Source organism: Salvelinus fontinalis, chromosome 28, assembly GCF_029448725.1.
Source record: "Salvelinus fontinalis isolate EN_2023a chromosome 28, ASM2944872v1, whole genome shotgun sequence".
NCBI lineage: Eukaryota > Metazoa > Chordata > Actinopteri > Salmoniformes > Salmonidae > Salvelinus > Salvelinus fontinalis.
This window is the reverse complement of record NC_074692.1, coordinates 40731068-40755249: the sequence shown is the minus strand read 5'-3', so window position 1 is coordinate 40755249 and position 24182 is coordinate 40731068.

Genomic DNA, 24182 nt, shown 5'->3' with positions numbered 1-24182 from the left:
TAGAAAATCTTAACAGTATATTTGACCTCTTAGCTTCCCTATCAAATCAAAAAATCTCAAATGGAAAACGATAAACAATGACAAATGGTTTGTCCAACCAAAAACATAGAGACCCAGAAAACCTGAGTCTATGCCTTCACTATGGTGAATCACTAAAACAATACAGAAATGTACTATGGAAAAAGAATGAACAGCACGTCAGAACTCAGCTCCATGTAATTGAAGAATCCATAGAATCTAACCTCTCCTGGGAAAATTGGACAACACTAAACAAACAACAACACAAAGAATTATCTATCCAAAATGGAGATGAATGGATAAACCACTTCTCCAATCTTGTTGGCTCTATAACGAAGAACAAACCGCAAAATCATGATCAAATACAAATCTTAGAATCAACTATTAAAGACTACCAGAACCCAGTGGATTATCCAAATACATTGAATGAACTAGAGGACAAAATAAAAACCCTACAACACAAAAAGGCCTGTGGTGTTGATGGTATCATCAATGAAATTATCAAATATACAGACAACAAATTCCAATTGGCTATACTTAAACTCTTTATTAACATCATCCTTAGCTCTGGCATCTTCCCCAACATTTGCAACCAAGCACTGATCACCCCAATCCACAAAATAACCCTATTACCTACTGTGGGATATTCATCAACAGAAACCATGGGAAAATCCTCTGCATTATCATTAACAGCAAACTCGTACATTTCCTCAGTGAAAACAATGTACTGAGCAAATGTCAAATTGGCTTTTTACCAAATTATCGTACGACAGACCATGTATTCACGCTGCACACCCTAATTGACAAACAAACAAACCAAAACAAAAGCAAAGGCAAAGTCTTCTCATGCTTTGTTGATTTCAAAAAAGTCTTTGACTCAATTTGGCATGAGGGCCTGCCATACAAATTGATGGAAAGAGGTGTTGGTGGAAAAACATATGACGTTATAAAATCTATGTACACAAACAACAAGTGTGCTGTTAAAAGTGGCAAACAATACACCATTTTCTTCCCACAGGGCTGTGGGGTGAGACAAGGATGCAGTTTAAGCCCCACCCTCTTCAACATATATATCAATGAATTGGCGAGGGTACAGCACCCGGCCTCACCCTACTAGAATCTGAAGTCAAATGTTTACTGTTTGCTGATGATCTGGTGCTTCTGTCACCAACGAAGGAGGCCATACAGCAGCACCTAGATCTTCTGTACAGATTCTTCCAGACCTGGGCCCTGACAGTAAATCTCAGTAAAACCAAAATAATGGTGTTCCAAAAAAGGTCCAGTCGCCAGTACCACAAATACAAATTCCATCTAGACACCGTTACCCTAGAGCACACAAAAAAACTATACATACCTTGGCCTTAACATGGGCACCACAGGTAACTTCCACAAAGCTGTTAAAACTTCTTAAGACTAGGGGGCGGTATTTTCATTTATGGCTAAAAAACATACCCATTTGAAACTGGCTATTTCTCAGCTCCCGAAAATAGAATATGCATGTAATTGTCAGATTAGGATAGAAAACACTCTAAAGTTTCCAAAACTGTCTTAATATTGTCTGTGAGTTAAACAGAACTGATATTGCAGGCGAAAACCGGAGGAAAATCCAATCAGGGTGTGTCCCTGTTTTTGAAAGCTCTCTGTTCCTATGCATCCCTATTGCCCATATAAAGGGATATCAACCAGACTTCTTTTTCTATGGCTTCCCTAAGGTGTCAACAGCATTTAGACATAGTTTCAGGCTTTTATTTTGAAGAATGAGCGTGAACGACCACATTGCGTAAGTGGATAGGTGGGGGCTCTCAGAGTGAGTTGTGCGCAAAAGGGAAAGGCAGCCATTGTTACTCCTGGTCCTAGTGAAAAGCCAACTGTCCCGGTTGATATATTGTCGAATAGATATTTGAAAAACACCCTGAGGATGGATTATGAAAAACGTTTGACATGTTTCTGTGGACATTATGGATATAATTTGGAATTTTTTTCGGCATTGTCCTGACCGCTCTTTCCGTTGGATTCCTGGGCATAACGCATCAAACTAACGGAGGTATTTGGATATAAAAAATATCTTTATGGAACAAAAGGAACATTTGTTGTCTAACTGGAAGTCTCGTGAGTCAAAACATCCGAAGATCATCAAAGGTAAACGATTAATTTGATTGCTTTTCTGATTTTCGTGACCAAGTTACCTGATGCTAGGTGTACTTATTGTTTTGTCGAGCGATCGATAAACTTACACAAACGCTTGTATTGCTTTCGCTGTAAAGCTAATTTCAAAATCTGAGACGACAGATGGATTAACAAAAGGCTAAGCTGTGTTTTGCAATATTGCACTTGTGATTTTATGAATATGAATATGTTCTAGTAATATTATTTACCTGTGGCGCTATGCTACGCTATGCTAGTCAGCGTTTCTGATGACAATTATCCCGGATCCGGGACGGGTGGTTCAGAAAGGTTAACGATCTGAGAACAAGGCAAGAACGGCCTTCTATGCCATCAAAAGGAACATGAAATTTGACATACCAATTAGGATCTGGCTAAAAATACTTGAATCAGTGCCTGAACCCATTGCCCTTTATGGTTGTGAGGTCTGGGGTCTGCTCACCAACCAAGAATTCACAAAATGGAACAAACACCAAATTGAGACTCTGCATGCAGAATTCTGCAAAAATATCCTCTGTGTACAACGTAAAACACCAAATAATGCATGCAGAACAGAACTAGGCCGATACCCCCTAATGATCAAAATCCAGAAATGAGCTGTTAAATTCTACAACCACCTAAAAGGAAGCGATTCCCAAACTTTTCATAACAAAGCCATCACCTACAGAGAGATGAACCTGGAGAAAAGTCCCCTAAGCAAGCCGGTCCTGGGGCTCTGCTCAGAAACACAAAGACCTCATTGAGCACCAGGAGAGCAATACAATGAGACACATCCAAATCATGAGAAAACAGAAAGTTAATTATTTGACACATTGGAAAGAATCAACAAAAAATGTAGCAAACTGGAATATTATTTGGCCCTAAACAGAGAGTACACAGTAGCAGAATACCTGACAATTGTGACTGACCCAAAATGAATGGCTCTCAAGAGATAGACAGGCTATGTTTCCACCCCATCATGAGGTGGAAACCGAGCTGCACTTCCTAACCTTTGGCCAAATGTATGACCATATTAGAGACACATATTTCCCTCAGATCACACAGACCCACAAAGAATTTGAAAACAAATAGAATCTTGATAAACTCCGATATCTATTAGGTGAAATACCACCAGTGTGCCTTCACAGCAGCAAGATTTGTGACCTGTTGCCACAAGAAAGGGAAACCACTAAAGAACAAACACCATTGTAATAACAAACTATATTCATCTGTTAATTTATTTTCTCTTTCGTACTTCAACTATTTGAACATTGTTACAACATTATACATAGCCATAATTTAACATTTGAAATGGCTTTACTGTTCATGTTTTCTTTTCTTTTGCCTTGTTTATTTCCCGCTTGTTTCTTGAGATAGAGATAGAGAGAGATGTAGGGAGAGAGAGATGTAGGGAGAGAGAGAGATTAGAGAGAGAGAGAGAGAGAGAGAGAGATGTAGGGAGAGAGAGACATGTAGGGAGAGAGAGGGGGATGTAGGAAGAGAGAGAGATGTAGGGAGAGAGATGTAGGGAGAGAGAGATGTAGAGAGAGAGAGATGTAGGGAGAGAGAGAGATGTAGGGGGAGAGAGAGATGTAGGGAGAGAGAGAGATTAGAGAGAGAGAGAGAGACGTAGGGAGAGAGAGAGATGTAGTGAGAGAGAGAGATGTAGGGAGAGAGAGAGATGTAGGGAGAGAGAGAGATGTAGGGAGAGAGAGAGATGTAGGGAGAGAGAGATGTAGGGAGAGAGAGATGTAGAGAGAGAGAGATGTAGGGAGAGAGAGAGATGTAGGGAGAGAGAGAGATGTAGGGAGAGAGAGAGATGTAGGGAGAGAGAGAGATGTAGGGAGAGAGAGAGAGATTAGAGAGATAGAGAGATTAGAGAGAGAGAGAGATGTAGGGAGAGAGAGATGTAGGGAGAGAGAGAGATGTAGGGGGAGAGAGAGATGTAGGGAGAGAGAGAGATGTAGGGAGAGAGAGAGATGTAGGGAGAGAGAGAGATGTAGGGAGAGAGAGAGATGTAGGGAGAGAGAGATGTAGGTAGAGAGAGAGATGTAGGGAGAGAGAGATGTAGGGAGAGAGAGATGTAGGGAGAGAGAGAGATTAGAGAGAGAGATGTAGGGAGAGAGAGAGATTAGAGAGAGGTCATGAGCTCCTGAACATTTCTGTAAAAAAATACCAGATTTAGAGTTAGATAAACTTAAATACTTGTTCCACTTTTTTCATAAGGACCTATAAAATGATATTACCCTCTACATCATAACCTTCATTTTAAACCAAAACTCCTAACATACCACCTGTATTTTGGACAAAATTACCTGGAAGGAGTTTTACCACCTAGGACTATCCAACAAACTTTTTGGAAAACCAACAACCAGCAGAAGAAGCACAGCAGAAACCTAAACATACCATCCAACCTGGAACTGAGTGAGTAATGTTCAATCTGAAACAATGTTTAAAGCTAAGAAGTAAATGCCATTACAATAACCTAGATATTATACTTCGAAGCGTGCTAGTACTATCTTCAATTAGCACTGAAGTGTGAAGTGAGAGGTGTGAACGCCCTTGAACCAACAATGTCAACAGAGAATCACAACCTCAGAGGCCCTCTGCCCCATGGCGTCCTTACCTCCCAGTGCAGAGCCTAGCATAGTACAGAAAAGAGTACAAACAGATGCTCCTCAGGGACAATCCGGAGACACTATTTGCGACTGTTAAAAGACTGGGAAAATGATAAACTTAATTTTCCATACGCACAATCCCCTGGGATGGAACAGTGCTATAAGAGCATGCTACCCCCCTGTCAAGAGACAGGGTATTGGCCCAGGGTGGAAACTCAGAATACTGGAACACGAGGACACAGACTGAGACAGACTGAGACAGCCTCAATTTGTTCAAGGTTGGAACAGTGGTGGTGCAGGGAAACTTCAAACACGTCCAAAAATACTTTTACAGAATCAAAAAGATCGTACAGCAGGAGAAGCTCTTCACCCATGCCAAGTGAGTCGGTTCACACCCCCACAGATGAACAACCCCAAGAGGAGAGTCCCCCCCCAGCACAGAGCACTACTACCTTATTGAAATGAGGGATTAATTCATCCAGCTGGAGGTAAGGCAGGTGGAACTCGAACAGTGTTTTTTAAATTTAACTAGGCAGGTCAGTTAAGAACAAATTCTTATTTACAATGAAGGCCTACCCTGGCCAAACCTGGACGTCGCTGGGCCAGGTGTGTGCCGCCCTATTAGACTCCAAATCACAGCCAGATGTGATACAGCCTGGATTCGAACCAGGGACGGTAGTGACACATCTTGCACTGAGATGCAGTGCCTCAGACAGCTGCAGTAAGTCGTCACACTCCAGTCAGCACAGACCCAGACAACAGTCCAGCATAACAACACCCCCTCAACTAGACCCAGAGACCGGGAGGGGGAGAGAGATGTGTCAGCACTTTGGACTGTGGTGAGACAACTTCAACAGGACAAAGAAGAGGAGAGGAAAGAGGAGGAGCCAGCGGCAGGAGAAGATAAAAACACTAGAGGAGGAGAGAAAGCTGAATGAGGAGGAGAGAAAGATGAGGTGCGACAGAGAACAACCCATGAAAGAGCTGGCCACTCCCCCAGCGAAGCCAGCAGAACATCCTACCCCAGACCATGACCAGAACCTTGACACCCCAGCAGAACAGCCCAGACCATGACCAGAACCTCGACACCCCAGCAGAACAGCCCAGACCATGACCAGAACCTCAACACCCCAGCAGAACAGCCCAGACCATGACCAGAACCTCGACACCCCAGCAGAACAGCCCAGACCATGAACAGAACCTCGACACCCCAGCAGAACAGCCCAGACCCTGACCACAGCCTCGACACCCCAGCAGAACAGTCCAGATCCTGACCACAGCCTCGACACCCCAGCAGAACAGTCCAGATCCTGACCACAGCCTAGACACCCCAGCAAAACAGTCCAGATCCTGACCACAGCCTCGACACCCCAGCAAAACAGCCCAGACCCTGACCACAGCCTCGACACCCCAGCAAAACAGTCCAGATCCTGACCACAGCCTCGACACCCCAGCAGAACAGTCCAGATCCTGACCACAGCCTCGACACCCCAGCAAAATAGCCCAGACCCTGACCACAGCCTCGACACTCCAGCAAAACAGTCCAGATCCTGACCACAGCCTCGACACCCCAGCAGAACAGCCCAGACCCTGACCACAGCCTCAACACCGCAGCAGAGCAGCCCAGACCTTGACCACAGCCTCGACACCCCAGCAAAACAGTCCAGATCCTGACCACAGCCTCGACACCACAACAGAACATGTCACATCAGACCCTGACCGCAGTCTCGACACCCCAGCAGAAAAGATAAATTAAGAACCACCAACCCAGCAGCCCTCATCCACTCCTAGCATCCCTTATGAAAACCATTGGACACCCGTTAAGGACACATCAAAGCCACAGATTGTACTCCTTATGGACTCGAATGGGAAATACATAGAAGAACATTTACATTTCCCCAAACACCCAGCACGCCCTCGATCTGCTGTCTGAGGACCAACTAGGGTCACCCAGCCACATCCTAATTCATACAGGCACAAACGACCTGAGAGCACAGCAGGAAAGGGTGGCCACAGCATTCAAGGGAGTGCTTGAAAAAGCTTCTTCCACTTTCCCCACCTTTTTGAGGGCAATATTTAATGTTAATTTCTAATCGTTTTTTGTTCATGTTTTGAGTCTTCACTTGCTTTGGCAATATAAACATGTTCCCCATGTCAATGAAGCCCCGTGGAATGGAGACAGAGAGAGAGAGATAGAGAGAGAGAGAGTGAGAGAGAGAGACAGAGTGAGAGAGACAGAGTGAAAGAGACAGAGTGAGAGAGACAGAGTGAAAGAGACAGAGTGAGAGAGACTGAGTGAGAGAGACTGAGTGAGAGAACAGAATTTGTTATGTTATTCTCTCTGCTGGAAGAGACAAGTCAATATAGTCAGCTGTAGAGAGAAGAAGAGTACTTTCATTTCTCAGAAAGGACCATGACAAAAACACTAAGAAACATGTATAGTCTCACAGGCACTATACATCTCTCTCTATCTGACACACACACACACACACACACACACACACACACACACACACACACACACACACACACACACACACACACACACACACACAGACACAGACACAGACACACAGACACACAGACACACAGACACACAGACACACAGACACACAGACACACAGACACACAGACACACAGACACACAGACACACAGACACACAGACACACAGACACACAGACACACAGACACACAGACACACAGACACACAGACACACAGACACACAGACACACAGACACACAGACACACACACACACACACACATCCATCCATCCGTGTCTCAATGCAGTATCAATCTGCCGGGCATATAATTGAGGGCTTACAGTACAGTCCCCTTCTGCTAAGCCTTGCTATCTGCAGGCCACACACGTTCTCTCTTTCTGTCACACAAACACACGCCTCTAACATAGCGCTCTCGTTGGGGCACATCTGATTAAGTCAGCTCTGTAAATGAGTCTTCACATATGAGGGAGATATTAGAGGAGGAGAGGAGAGAGGAGATGAGAAGGGAAGGAGGGAAGCAACAGGTTACAGCAAGATAATGGGGGGGGGGGGGGGGGGTAGAGGAGTTTGAGATTAGCAACAGTGTAGGTAAAGCAGGCCTCAGGGCAATCCAAGCCGTCTGTCAAACTTATTACTATCTCGCTATTAAATCAAAGGACCAGTGATCTACAGAGCTGGAGAGAAGCCCTGTACTCAAGTTAACAGACATTTTCTATTCCATATGATGTCTCGTGTACAAATAGTTGTTGTTATAATGTATTGCATCAACAAAATAACACTGACCTCTTAGACATGCAGAGCATGTGCATGTGCTGCCAACCACCTAACACGTGCCCGAGCACACATACAAACACAAACACACACGCACGCACACTCACACAGGCCATACACACACGTGTGTAGGGTGCAGTATGTGGGCCTGTGGAGTCCTCCTGCTACATTAGTCAGTTAGCTAGACAGGCTTTGTAACTAACATCCAGCCATTGGAGTATGGAGATGAATACCTAATTCCTCATATCCAGGGTCCGCATGCATGGCTCTGCTCACACCTGATGTTACGCACACACACACACGCACGCGCTAGGACACACAAAAACATGTGTGAATGCACACACATGCACATGAAAACACACTGATTCTCTATAGATATGGATGGATGGATGGATGGATGGATGGATGGATGGATGTGAGCAGTATAGGCTCTACTGTGCAAATGGCACAAGCATTTCATATATGTTCTTTTAAATGAATCATGGGATTCAATAACCTATAATGTATAATGAACAAAAATATAATCGTAGCACGTAAAGTGTTGTTTTCATGAGCTGAAATAAAAGACCCAGAAATGGTCCATACTCATACAAAGCTTATTTCTCCAAAATGTTGCGGACAAATGTATTTACATTCCTGTTAGTGAACATTTCTCCTTTGCCAAAATAATCCATCCACCTGACAGGTGTGACATATCAAGAAGATAATTAAACAGCATGATCCTTACACAGTTGCACCTTGTGCTCGGGACTAGAAAAGGCCACTCTAAAATGTGCAGTTTTGTTTCACAACACAATGCCACAGATGTATCAAGTTGTGAGGGAGCATGCAACTGGTATACTGACTGCAGGAATCTCCATCAGAGCTGTTGCCAGATAATTTTATGTTAATTTCTCTACCATAAGTCTCGTTTTAGAGAATTTGGCAGTACGTCCAACTGACCTCACAACCTTAGACCACATGTAACCACGCCAACCCAGGACCTCCACATCCAGCTTCTTCACCTGCGGGATGGTATGAGATGAGCCACCGGGATAGCTGATGAACTGTGGGTTTGCGCAACCGAATCATTTCTGCACAAACTGTCAGAAATGTCTCAGGGAAGCTCATCTGCATGCTCATCATCCTCACCAGGGTCTTGATCTGACTGCAGTTCAGCTTCGTAACCGACATCAGTGGGTAAATGCTCACCTTTGATGGCCACTGTCACGCTGCAGAAGTGTAATCTTCACGGATGAATACCAGTTTCAACTGTACCGGGCAGATGGCAGACAACGTGTATTACGTCATGTGGATGAGCGGTTTGCTGATGTCAACATTGTGAACAGAGTGCCCCATGGTGGCGGTGGGATTAAGGTATGGGCAGGAATGAACTACGGACAATGAACACAATTGCATTTTATCAATGGAGATTTGAATGAACAAAGATACCTTGATGAGATCCTGAGGCCCATTTTCGTGCCATTCATCCGCTGCATTAGTTTCAGCATCATAATGCACAGTCCCATGTCACAAGGATCTGTACACAATTCCTGGAAGCTGAAATTGTCCCAGTTCTTCCACGGCGTGCATACTCACCAGACATGTCACCCATTGAGCATGTTTGGGATGCTCTGGATTGCTGTGTACGACAGCGTGTTCCAGTTCCTGCAAATATCCAGCAACTTCGCACACCCATTAAAGTGGAGTGGGACAACATTCCACAGGCCACAATCAACAACCTGATCATCTCTATGCAAAGGAGATGTGTCGTGCTGCATGAGGCACATGATGGCCACACCAGATACTGACCCTTAAGGTATCTGTGACCAACAGATGCATATCTGTATTCCCAGTCATGTAAAATCCATAGATTAGGGCCTAATTTATTTGTTTCAATTGACTGATTTCCTGGTATGAACTGTAACCCAGTAAAAAAAAAAAAAATGTTATGCGTTTATATTGTATTTTGTTACGTATATTTCATATCAATATTTTTCACCATCTTCAATATTTAATGTGCAATTCTAATATCAACATGATAAACATGTTGAGAGGGGGAAAAGAGCGAGGGAGAAACACAACACAAGTGACTAAACACCAGCCAGCAAATCATTACTACTATAAACCCACCATTACCACGACACTACACTATTTTGTGCTCCTAATTTCTGCCCTGCATGTGGACAGGAAGACAGTTCTCATGTGTTCTCTTCATGATTCTATGTAATAGCTTCTAGAACCTCCATGGTATTCCGAGAGAGAGCGAGATCCACTGCTGGGTGTCCTATTGCTGAAGCACTGTACGCACGCACACGCACTCACACAAACGCACACAAACACCGAGTGTAAGTTCAGTAGGCTGATCTCATCCTATCTGTACTATTGATCAGCTGAAGTGTATAATAGGCCTGGACTGTGTTCTACTGTCTGACACTGTTCTGCTGTCTGACACTGTGTTCTACTGTCTGATACTGTGTTCTGCTGTCTGACACTGTGTTCTACTGTCTGACACTGTTCTGCTGTCTGACACTGTGATCTACTGTCTGATACTGTGTTCTACTGTCTGACACTGTGTTCTACTGTCTGACACTGTTCTGCTGTCTGACACTGTGTTCTACTGTCTGATACTGTGTTCTGCTGTCTGACACTGTGTGCTGCTGTCTGACATGGTGTTCTACTGCCTGATACTGTGTTCTGCTGTCTGACACTGTGTTCTACTGTCTGATACTGTGTTCTACTGTCTGACACTGTGTTCTACTGTCTGACACTGTTCTGCTGTCTGACACTGTGTTCTACTGTCTGATACTGTGTTCTGCTGTCTGACACTGTGTGCTGCTGTCTGACATGGTGTTCTACTGCCTGATACTGTGTTCTGCTGTCTGACACTGTGTTCTACTGTCTGATACTGTGTTCTGCTGTCTGACACTATGTTCTACTGTCTGATACTGTGTTCTGCTGTCTGACACTGTGTGCTGCTGTCTGACATGGTGTTCTACTGTCTGATACTGTGTTCTGCTGTCTGACACTGTGTTCTACTGTCTGATACTGTGTTCTGCTGTCTGACACTGTGTTCTACTGTCTGATACTGTGTTCTACTGTCTGATACTGTGTTCTACTGTCTGACATGGTGTTCTACTGTCTGACACTGTGTTCTACTGTCTGATACTGTGTTCTGCTGTCTGACACTGTGTTCTACTGTCTGATACTGTGTTCTGCTCTCTGACACTGTGTTCTGCTGTCTGACACTGTGTTCTACTGTCTGACACTGTGTTCTACTGTCTGACACTGTGTTCTACTGTCTGACACTGTGTTCTACTGTCTGATACTATGTTCTACTGTCTGATACTGTGTTCTACTCTTTGACACTGTGTTCTAGTGTTTGACGCTGTGTTCTACTGTCTGATACTGTGTTCTGCTGTCTGACACTGTGTTCTACTGTCTGATACTGTGTTCTGCTGTCTGACACTGTGTTCTACTGTCTGATACTGTGTTCTACTGTCTGATACTGTATTCTACTGCCTGACACTGTGCTCTACTGTCTTACACTGTGTTCTACTGTCTGATACTATGTTCTACTCTTTGACACTGTGTTCTACTGTCTGACACTGTTCTGCTGTCTGACACTGTGTTCTACTGTCTGATACTGTGTTCTGCTGTCTGACACTGTGTTCTACTGTCTGACACTGTTCTGCTGTCTGACACTGTGTTCTACTGTCTGATACTGTGTTCTACTGTCTGACACTGTGTTCTACTGTCTGACACTGTTCTGCTGTCTGACACTGTGTTCTACTGTCTGATACTGTGTTCTGCTGTCTGACACTGTGTGCTGCTGTCTGACATGGTGTTCTAATGCCTGATACTGTGTTCTGCTGTCTGACACTGTGTTCTACTGTCTGATACTGTGTTCTGCTGTCTGACACTATGTTCTACTGTCTGATACTGTGTTCTGCTGTCTGACACTGTGTGCTGCTGTCTGACATGGTGTTCTACTGTCTGATACTGTGTTCTGCTGTCTGACACTGTGTTCTACTGTCTGATACTGTGTTCTGCTGTCTGACACTGTGTTCTACTGTCTGATACTGTGTTCTACTGTCTGATACTGTGTTCTACTGTCTGACATGGTGTTCTACTGTCTGACACTGTGTTCTACTGTCTGATACTGTGTTCTGCTGTCTGACACTGTGTTCTACTGTCTGATACTGTGTTCTGCTCTCTGACACTGTGTTCTGCTGTCTGACACTGTGTTCTACTGTCTGACACTGTGTTCTACTGACTGACACTGTGTTCTACTGTCTGACACTGTGTTCTACTGTCTGATACTATGTTCTACTGTCTGATACTGTGTTCTACTCTTTGACACTGTGTTCTAGTGTTTGACGCTGTGTTCTACTGTCTGATACTGTGTTCTGCTGTCTGACACTGTGTTCTACTGTCTGATACTGTGTTCTGCTGTCTGACACTGTGTTCTACTGTCTGATACTGTGTTCTACTGTCTGACACTGTATTCTACTGCCTGACACTGTGCTCTACTGTCTTACACTGTGTTCTACTGTCTGATACTATGTTCTACTCTTTGACACTGTGTTCTACTGTTTGACACTGTGTTCTTCTGTTTGGCACTGTGTTCTACTGTTTGGTACTGTGTTCTACTGATTGACACTGTGTTCTACTGTCTGACACTGTGTTCTACTGTCTTACACTGTGTTCTACTGTCTGACACTGTGTTTTACTGTTCTACTGTCTGACACTGTGTTCAACTGTCTGACACTGTGTTCTACTGTCTGACATTGTGTTCTACTGTCTGACACTGTGTTCTACTGTCTGATACTGTGTTCTACTGTCTGATAATGTGTCTAATACTTCATTCTACTGTCTGATACTGTGTTCTACTGTTTGATACTGTATTATACTATCTGATACTGTGTTCTGCATATGAGACTAATGATTGCACTGTAGCACCTACAGATGAAACATTATGGAGTCTTAAAGGAAAACTCCATGTTGGTACTTGTTTCATTGTTGCTATAGTCCAAAAATGTTTTGTATGTCAGCAATTCAGTTTTCAAGAGAGAACAAGAGAAAGAAAGAAGAAAAAGAAAGAAAGAGAATGGGGAGGTGAAGAGAGGTGTGTAAATCCATTAGAGAGGTTCTTGTTGACTCAGTGTGTTCAGCTCTAAGCTATAGCAGACACTTACTCCTGCTCAGGTCCTGCTCAATACCAGTTGTCCTATAGAAGGGATTGGAGTTGTGTCTCATCCTGCAACACATGAAATATCTGTGCAATCTCCTCGCTATCCCAGATTCCTCTGTACTCAACCGAGTGTGTGTTTATGTGTGTGTCTCAGTTAAATTATCTTGTTTTCTAGGCTCTGTTCAACATTTTATTTTCATTTCTCCCTCCAGGACAAAACACAGCACTTTATGAATGTTTCTCTGTGATATTGCTCTATCATTTTTCCAGGGTCAGGGGAAGATGGGTTCTGTGGGTCACGGCTGTTGGCCATGGGCTGAGAGAAGAAAGGCTGTTTTATGTTTAATGTCTTTCAACTCAGGATTCTGAGTGGCTAATACCATCATCAGGCCTCATTGTATTGGTCAAACTAGGCATCAAGCAGTCAACAGCACTCTATAGAACTCCCCAAGGTAAATGAGAGACAGGCTCCAAACACACACACAGCAAAGTGATTAAAAAAAGAAATTGTCCATATTCGTCACCATGGGTGTAATAAGAGTACGCCGGGGCCTCTTCTCTAAATGTGAACCTCATAGCTAGCAATAAAGCAGACCCACACACATTATTGTGTCCTGAGGGTACACTTATTAGAGAGAGAGAGAGAGTGAGAGAGAGAGGAGAGAGGAGAGAGAGAGAGAGAGAGAGAGAGAGAGAGAGGAGAGAGAGAGAGAGAGAGAGAGAGAGAGAGAGAGAGAGAGAGAGAGAGAGGAGAGAGAGAGAGTGAGAGAGAGGAGAGAGAGAGAGAGAGAGAGAGATGAGGAGAGAGAGAGAGAGAGAGAGAGAGAGAGAGAGAGAGAGAGAGGAGAGAGAGAGAGAGAGAGGAGAGAGAGGAGAGAGAGAGAGAGAGAGAGAGAGAGAGAGAGAGAGAGAGGAGAGAGAGAGAGAGAGAGGAGAGAGGAGATGAGAGAGAGGAGAGAGAGAGAGAGGAGAGAGAGGAGAGGAGAGAGAGAGAGAGAAGGGAGAGAGAGAGAGAGAGGAGAAGAGAGAGAGGAGAGAGAGAGAGAGATGAGAAGAGGAGCAGAGAGAGGAGAGAGAGAGAGAGAAGAGAGAGAGAGGAGAGAGTGAGAGAGAGAGAGAGAGAGAGAGAGACCTATATGAGTTCCCACAAATAAGACCTGGGGTATTATTAAAAGTGACGGCCTCAATCTCCAGAACAATCCTCTGCTATCCTCCAAGGGGAGATTTAAGCCAGAAATAGCAGAGGCTTAAGCATCTTTTCCAAAGTTAAGCAAAGTGTGTAATGAAATATTGTCTGAGTAAGTGTGTTGGTGTCTAAGTATGTGCTTTTCTCCTTTCAAAATCAAACAGTGCCTGTAACACAGAGCTCAACACTAGAGAGAGAAGAGGACAATCTATGAAATTCAATTTCTACTCCTGCCCCAAATCTCCAAATACCACCTAATGCATGAAAATGCTTCATTCTATAGCTACACTAGATCTCCAGGAGTGATGAGTATCATTTTTGTCTATCTTTTGTTGTCTTTTTGCTAGCTAGGGCCATCTACTTTTAGTGCTGCCTGTCTTCCCAGTAGCCTACTGGTGTGTGAACTGCTGACTGCTATTAACCTGCAGATGATTGTTGACACACAAACCAGGATTAAGGGGCAGGGCAACTTGTGACTGTTGTTGTTTTGGTAATCAGTGTCTGTATGGAGGGGGAGTGGTTTCTCCTCTCCTAGGCAATCAGCAATTAGTACCGGGAGCTGTGCTCTTCACCTTTGCAAAGCAACTAGTATTAGTAATTCAGTCTCCCCTGTCTTCTCAGTGGTAGCTGTAAGTGGCAGTTGTATCAGCAGCGGTCTTGTCGCGAAACTAAGACTGTCATCGAAACAAAGACGGTTCTGCCAAGTTGTTCAAGGAAAGAGAGGAAGGCTCCACACCACGCTCTCACTTGAGTATCCTACCTAGTTATTTTCAGATCTCATTTTGCTCTTTTGTAACTTTGGCAACTACGTGTGTGTTTCTATCCCAGTTTGCTCCTCACCTTGTAGGCTTTACAGACGATTCCCTCCACGTGGCTGCAACCCTTCTAATTTAGTGTTCCCTGCGCGCACAATCCATGTGGAATTCCTGGTCTCTGGCAGCGTTTGGAACTGCCGATCTGTGGTCCAGAATGCAGAGTTCATCTCAGCCTATGCTGCCTTTCTGTCCCTTAGCATTTTTGGCCCTGACTGAGACATGGATCACCCCAGAGAACACTGCTACTCCAGTGTAGCAGTAACTACGTTTTCTCTCATAGTCAGAGAGTATCTGGTCGTCACGGTGGTGGCACAGGGCTACTCATTTCTCCTATGTAGAGATTTTCTCTTTTCTCCCTCTCTCACCTGTTCATCTCTTCATTTGAATTCTACTGTCACTGTCACTTGTCCACTCAAGCTTAACATTGTTCTCATATATTGCCCACCAGGTGACCTTAGAGAGTTCCTCAATGAGCTTGACACCTTGATAAGCTAATTTCCTGACGATGGCTCANGAGAGTATCTGGTCGTCACGGTGGTGGCACAGGGCTACTCATTTCTCCTATGTAGAGATTTTCTCTTTTCTCCCTCTCTCACCTGTTCATCTCTTCATTTGAATTCTACTGTCACTGTCACTTGTCCACTCAAGCTTAACATTGTTCTCATATATTGCCCACCAGGTGACCTTAGAGAGTTCCTCAATGAGCTTGACACCTTGATAAGCTAATTTCCTGACGATGGCTCACTGCTCTTCGTACTTGGCGACGTCTACCTCCAGATGTCTGCCTTCGATTAATTTCTTTACAACTCTCTCTTTCCCCTCCTTGCCTCTTGACCTCAACCTTTCCCAGTCCCCTCCCACTCACAAGGCAGGCAATACGCTTGACCTCATCTTTACTAGAGGCTGTCCGCCAACTAATCTCACTGCAACCCCCCCAGGTCTCTGATCACTACTTTGTTCCGTTTTCTGTCTCCCTTTCCTCCAACCCTAACCACTCAGCCCCTACCCAGATGGACATGCGATGTCGCAATCTTAGCTCTTTCTCCCACTACTCTTTCCTCTTCTGTCCTATCATCTCTCCCTTTTGCTAAATCCTTCTCCCTCACGTCTCCTGATTCTGCCTTTTCAACCCTACTCTCCTCCCTTTCAGAATCCTATGACTCGCACTGTCGCCTTTCCTCCCTCCCAGCTCGGCTTTCCCCTCCTGCTCCGTGGCTGAGTGACTCCTTGCATGCTTACAGAACAGGGCTGCAGGCAGCTGAGCGAAAATGGAGGAAAACTAAACTTCCGGAGGATCCTTCATCCTTTCCACTCTCTCCTCTCTACCTTGTCTTATTCTGTATCCACTACCAAAGCTGCTTTCTATCACTCAAAATGTCAAGCATCTGCCTCTAACCCTAGGAAACTCTTTCCCACCTTCTCCTCCCTCCTTAACACCAGCTAACTCTAACAGTAAATCTCCATAATGGCATTGTTGCATCTTCGGTAGAAGAGTTTTGAAATTCCTGAATTTACTGAGACCATGACCTATGTGTACATTTATGAACATACTTTGCTGGTGTAAAACCATAAATGAAAACATGATACATATTTTCAAAGCTGGGAAACAACCCTTTCAAATTATGACATGCAGTGGCACCACATCAATCAAATGGTAATCTGTTAAGAAAACAACTGCCATTTACACATTTTCCTAATAACTTAGAGCTTATTGAGTCTTATTTATTTTGTAAGGATTGTTCATCTGAAATCAGAATAGTAATACCTTTTACTGTGAAGGAATTACAACCGAATATTGTGTGATCAGACACTTTCTTATCCGGATAGTATATTATGTCTATACTGGGCATTCGGAAAGTATTTTGACCCTTTGACTTTTTCCACCTTTTGTTACTTTACAGCTGTGTTCTAAAATTGATTAAAATATTTGTTTTCCTCATCAATCTACACACAATACCCCATAATGACAAAGTGAAAACAGATTTAGACATGTATGCTAATTAATAAAAAATAAAACCCAGAAATACTCTATTTACATAAGCATTCAGACCCTTTGCTATGAGACTCGAAATTGAGCTCACGTTCATCCTGTTTCCATTGATCATCCTTGAGATGTTTCTTCAACTTATGTAATGAACAGCCAATGTTAACTTGTTTAATGTGAGGATATGAGAGACAATTGCAAATTAGTCTGACATAATTTATATTCTCTCACCACCACTAGTGACATAGATGTGCTTGATACATATTGCATCAGAGCTTCTTAGAGCCAAGGGGCGTGGTCAAAAGTGCGCACCTCATCTCTGCTGTCACATCCAACCTGATCGATATTTGTTTTTAATGCAGACGAGAGCACAGAATCAGATTACTATGAGTTTTAACGATAGGAGGGAGACGGCACAGTATTCCCTTTGAGACAGGAACCAAAACTCCTCCATAGTGACCCGTGAATGTGTTGTCTGCAGCATTCGGTCACATGACAGCTCGATCAGCTGTTTGATTTCACTTGCCGGCATGTCAACTGAGCCAGGATCACAGTCAAACGGATTTCGCTGATTCAGTCACTCATCTGTATAATTATAATTATTTTGCTTTAGTTCGTTCAGTTTCCCAAATATGTCTGTTACATAGGCAAGGAGACACACTTTTTTTTTTACATCCATTGTGAATGACAACTGTTCCTCTCTCAAAGAAAAATATTTTCAACACTACACTACGAAATAGAGCATTGCCATGCTGTGATCCCATATCTCCACATAGTTTTGCGAACGGGTGTGCACGATGTAGTTTACATTGGAAGTTACCTGCTGCATATCTCAGAGTTCTGTGCTCAGCTCTTTTGCCCCCAGTTGCTCTCTGTGTATCATACAATGTGTCCATATGGCAGAGCGAGACACATTCATAACTAGAGTACAGAGGCCTGCCCTCTGTCCCGCCATAGATGGAGCCCAATCTGTGCAAAAGACCACCATTCACTCCCATGGAATCTGTTTTTCGTCAATTCTTTAGCCATGCAGAACACTGAACATCACCGGTGCCATTTCATGCTTGGGAATCGCGAGACAAGAACAGTATGTCCTTGTGAATAGCATCCCCGACTTTTAGCAAACAAAATAAAATGAATGGGCATAAAACTCCAAAAAGCTTAATAAGAATTTGTTATTCACTGACTTGCCTAGTTAAATAAAGGTTAAATAAATAAAATCAATAAATTGCGTCATGTGGCCAAGCGGTTTGCTGATGTCAACATTGTGAACAGAGTGCCCCATGGTGGAGGTTGGGTTATGGTAGGTGCAGGCATAAGCTACAGACAAGGAGCACAATTGCATTTTATCAATGGCAATTTGAATGCACAGAGATACCGTGATCAGATCCTGAGGCCCATTGTGAGACCCATTTTTTTTTAAAGTTATCTGTGACCCACAGATGCATATCTGTATTCCCAGTCATGTGAAATCCACATATTGGGGCCCTATGCATTTATTTCAATTGACTGATTTCCTTATATGAACTTTAACTCAGTAAAATTGTTGAAATTGTTGAATGTTGCATTTATATTTTTGTTCACTATAGTTAGGGCAGAGATCTGTATTTAATGACGAGATGCTCATGTCTCCACCCTAACAATGGGAGTCGCTCTCCCAAAGGCAGGAAGGCAGGCCTGCATATTAAGCCCATAGAAAAGAATTGGGCTTATTGTGGACAGATTTAGGCAAGAGATAACACTCTCACTTTGCCACTTCCTCTATGGTTAGGGTAGGAGTGGGAAGCTATGTTTTTGTAGTTGCCTAGCAGCATCCAGGACCTTCCTTGTTGTAAAGTCCACTAAGACAATCTGTATAGTAGAGAATTTGGGCCTAGTTACTGTTGCTAGGCCTAGTTACTGTTGCTTGGCCGAGTTACTGTTACTAGGCCTAATTACTGTTGCTAGGCCTGAAAGTACCTTGTCTTGAACATTATGTCCCTGTTGTATAACAGCTTCAAGAGAATGGGAAGTAAACTTTAACATGGATGGTTATAAAAGGCTTGGCTTTGGGGAAAGAGTTGGAACACATACCAGAAAAGTGATATAATAGGAGTAATGTAAAACACATAAAAATACATTGTAGTTAGTAGAGGACACACACACACACGAGACTCATGTAAAATGCTTGTCAAAGCCTTTGTAATAGTACTGCTAAACAGACTTGAAAGGAGTGTTTGACATTGTGAAATATAGCCTAGTCTCAAGAGCTTTGTTCCTCTGTCCTGTACTTTCTTCACCTGTTAGCAGTAGTTACCTATATGTTGTAATGATAATGAATAATATACAGTACCAGTCAAAAGTTGAAACACACCTACTCATTCAAAGGTTTTTCTTTATTTTTACTATTTTCTACATCGTAGAATAATAGTGAAGACATCAAAACTATGAAATAACACATATGGAATCATGTACTAACCAAAAAAGTGTTAAACAATTGAAAATGTATTTTAGATTCATCAAAGTAGCCACACTTCGCCTTGATGACAGCTTTGCACACTTTTGGCATTCTCTCAACCAGCTTCATAAGGAATGCTTTTCCAACAGTCTTGAAGGAGTTCCAACATATGCTGAGCACTTGTTGGCTGCTTTTCCTTCCCTCTGCTGTCCAACTCATCCCAAACCATCTCAATTGGGTTGAGGTCGGGTGATTGTGGAGGCCAAGTCATCTGATGCAGCCCTCCATCACTCTCCTTCTTGGTCAAATAGCCCTTACACAGCATGGAGGTGTGATTTTGGTCATTGTCCTGTTGAAAAATAAATGATAGTCCCACTAAGCGCAAACCAGATGGGATGGCATATCACGGCAGAATGCTGTGCTAGCCATGCTGGTTAAGTGTGCCTTAAATTCTAAATAAATCACAGACAGTGTCACCAGCAAAGCACCCCCACACAATCACACCTCCTCCTCCATGCTTCACAGTAGGAACTAACAAGTGCGGAGATCATCTGTTCACCTACTCTGCGTCTCACAAAGACACGGCGGTTAGAACCAAAAATGTCAAATTTGGACTCCAGACCAAAAGCCACATTTCCACCAGTCTAATATGCATTGCTCGTGTTTCTTGGCCCAAGCAAGTCTCTTCTTATTATTGGTGTCCTTTAGTAATTGTTTCTTTGCAGAAATTTGACCACAAAGGCCTGATTCACACAGTCTCCTCTGAACAGTTGATGTTGAGATGTGTCTGTTACTTGAACTCTGTGAAGCATTTCTTTGGGCTGCAATTTCTGAGGCTGATTAACCTGTCTAGGACTGGGGTGCCACTAGCGGCACTCCCCCCCCCACCCCCACTGAAAAGGCAGAGCCGCGAAATTCAAAATTTTTTTTTTTTTTAATATTTAACTTTCACACATTAAAGTCCAATACAGCTAATGAAAGACACAGATCGTGTGAATCCAGCCAACATGTCCGATTTTTAAAATGTTTTACAGGGAAGACACAATATGTAAAGATGTAAATCTATTAGCTAAACACATTAGCATAATCCACCATTTTTTCTTTGTCCACCAACACCAGTAGCTATCACCAATTCGGCTAAACTAAGATATTGATAGCCACCAACCAAGAAAAAACCTCCTCAGATGACAGTCTGATAACATATTTATGGTATAGGATAGGTTTTGTTAGAAAAATGTGCATATTTCAGGTAGATGTCATAGTTTACAATTGCACCCACCGTCACAAATGGACTAGAATAATTACAATGAGCAACGTGTTTACCTAACTACTAATCATCAAACATTTCGTAAAAATACACAGCATACACTAATCGAAAGACACCGATCCTGTGAATACAGACAATATTTCAGATTTTCTAAGTGTCTTACAGCGAAAACACAATAAATCGTTATATTAGCATAGCACATGTGCAAACATTACCCCAGCATTGATTCTAGCCAAAGAGAGCAATAACGTAAACATCGCCAAAATATATTAATTTTTTCACTAACCTTCTCAGAATTCTTCAGATGACACTCCTGTAACATCACATTACAACATACATATACAGTTTGTTCGAAAATGTGCATATTTAGCCACCAAAATCATGGTTAGACAATGAGAAAAGTAGCCCAGCTGGTCAGAAAATGTTTGTGCGCCATATTAGACAGTGATCTAGTCGTATACATAAATACTCATAAACGTGACTAAAAAATATAGGGTGGACAGCGATTGATAGACAATTTAATTCCTAATACAATCGCGGAATTACATTTTTTAAATTATCCTTACTTTTCAATACAATTTGCGCCAAGCGAAGCTAAGTCAAAAAACATGGCGTCCTAAGCCACTAACATTTTTCGACAGAAACACGATTTATCATAATAAATTGTTCCTACTTTGAGCTGTTCTTCCATCAGAATCTTGGTCAAAGAATCCTTTCTTGGGTCTAATCGTCTTTTGGTCGAAAGCTGTCCTCTTGCCATGCAGAAATGCACATTGCGTTCGGCATGAACTGGAACGGTGCCCAGAGATTCACAGTGTCTCAGAAATAAATGTCCCAAAATCGCACTAAACGGATATAAATTGCTATAAAACGCTTTAAATTAACTACCTTATGATGTTTTTAACTCCTATAACGAGTAAAAATATGACCGAAGAAATATAACTGGCTACACTAATGCTTGGAAAAACAGTAGTTCGGTATCCTCCGCGCGCATGACGCACCAAGAAAAGAGTTCCTACCTACAGGGTTTTTTCATTTATAGTGGCTGTGATTGGGCAATCGATACCATTCAAATCGTCATCACGTAAAGGCATCCAGGGGAAGATGTAAGCAGTGTCCGTATACTCATAGGAATAACAGTGGCCTTAAAACTGACTCCAGAACAGGGGCCAAAATGTGTGAAATCTGACTCCATGTCAGGGAAATTGCTGTAGAATGAGTTCTGTTCCACTTAGACAAAATTTCAACGCCTATAGAAACTATAGACTGTTTTCTATCCAATAATAATAATAATATGCATATTGTACGATCAAGAATTTTGTAAGAAGCCGTTTCAAAAATTACAAGATTTCCATAAATAGTGACAACAGCACCCCCTAGCCTCAACAGGTTAACTTCTCTAGGGTAGGGGGCAACATTATGAATTTTGGATGTAAAGCATGCCCAAATTAAACTGCCTGCTTCTCGGGCCCAGAAGATATGTTATGGATATAAAGTTAAAGTTTCCAAAACTGTTAAAATAGTGTCTGTGAGTATAACAGAACTGATTTGGCAGGCGAAAACCTGAGAAAAATCCATTCAGGAAGTAGTTTTTGTTTGGTTTTGTAGTTTTCTATTCAATGCCATTACAGTATCCATTGACTTAGGACTCAAATTGCAGTTCCTATGCCTTCCACTAGATGTCAACAGTCTTTAGAAATAGTTTCAGGCTTGTATTCTGAAAAATGAGGAAGTAAGAGCAGTCTAAATGAGTGGACCCTAAAGTGTCAAAGAGCTTTTTCATCCGCGTGACCGAGAGAGTGCCTTTCTTATTTACCTTTTATATTGACGACGTTATTGTCCGGTTGAAATATTATCAATTATTTAGGCCAATAACAACCTGAGGATTGAATATAAACATCATTTGACATGTTTCTATGAACTTTACGGATACAATTTTGTTTTTGTCTGCCTGTTTTGACTACGTTTGAGCCTATGGATTACTGGAGAAAACGCGAACAAAACGGAGGTTTTTGGATATTAAGAGACGTTATCGAACAAAAGGATCATTTATTGAGTAAATTAACGTCTGCTGAGTGCAACCATATGAAGATCATCAAAGGTAAGGGATTAATTTTATCTCTATTTCTGACTTGTGTAACTCTTCTACTTGGCTGGTTACTGTTTGTAATGATTTGTCTGCTGGGCTATGTTCTCAAATAATCATAAGGTATGCTTTTGCCGTAAAGCATTTTTTAAATCTGACAACGTGGTTGGATTTACAAGAAGTTCATCTTTAAACCTATGTAAAATATGTTTTGTTTTCGGAATTTTTATAATGAGTATTTCTGTATTTGAATTTGGCGCCCAGCAGTTTCACTGGCTATTGAAGAGGTGGGACGCTAACGTCTCATGTACCCAAGAGAGGTGAATGAACTTATCCTTATGCAGCAGAGGTAACTCTGGGTCTTCCTTTCTTGTGGCGGTCCTCATGAGAGCCAGTTTCATCAGAGTGCTTGATGGTTTTTGCAACTGCACTTGAATAAACTTTTAAAGTTCTTGACATTTTCCGTATTGTCTGACCTTCATATCTTAACTTCTTTGGGGTAGGAGGCAGCATTTTCACGTCCGGATGAAAAGCGTGCCCAGAGTAAACTGCCTGCTACTCAGGCCCAGATCCTAGGATATGCATATTATTAGTATATTTGGATAGAAAACACTCTGAAGTTTCTAAAACTGTATGAATGATGTCTGTGAGTATAACAGAACTCATATGGCAGGCAAAAACCTGAGAACAAATCCAACCAGGAAGTGGGAAATCTGAGGTTTGTAGGTTTTCAACTCTTTGCTTATCCAAGATACAGTGTCTATGGAGTCATGTTGAACTTCCTAAGGCTTCCACGAGATGTCAACAGTCTTTAGAACCTTGTCTGATGCTTCTACTGTGAAGTGGGGGCGAATGAGAGGAGATTGAATAAGGTCTCTCCCAGAGTACCACAAGCTGACCATGCGCTGACCATGCGCGTTCATGTGAGAGTTAGCTGCGTTCCATCGCATTGCTGAAGACAAAGGAATTCTTCGATTGGAACATTATTGAAGATTTATGTTAAAAACATCCTAAAGATTGATTCTATACATCGTTTGACATGTTTCTATGGACTGTAAAGGAACTTTTTGGACTTTTCGTCCGTACTTTCCGCTGGACTTGCACGCGCGTCGTGAGTTTAGATTGTGTATTGAACGCACAAACAACAAGGAGGAATTTGGACATAAATGATGGACATTATC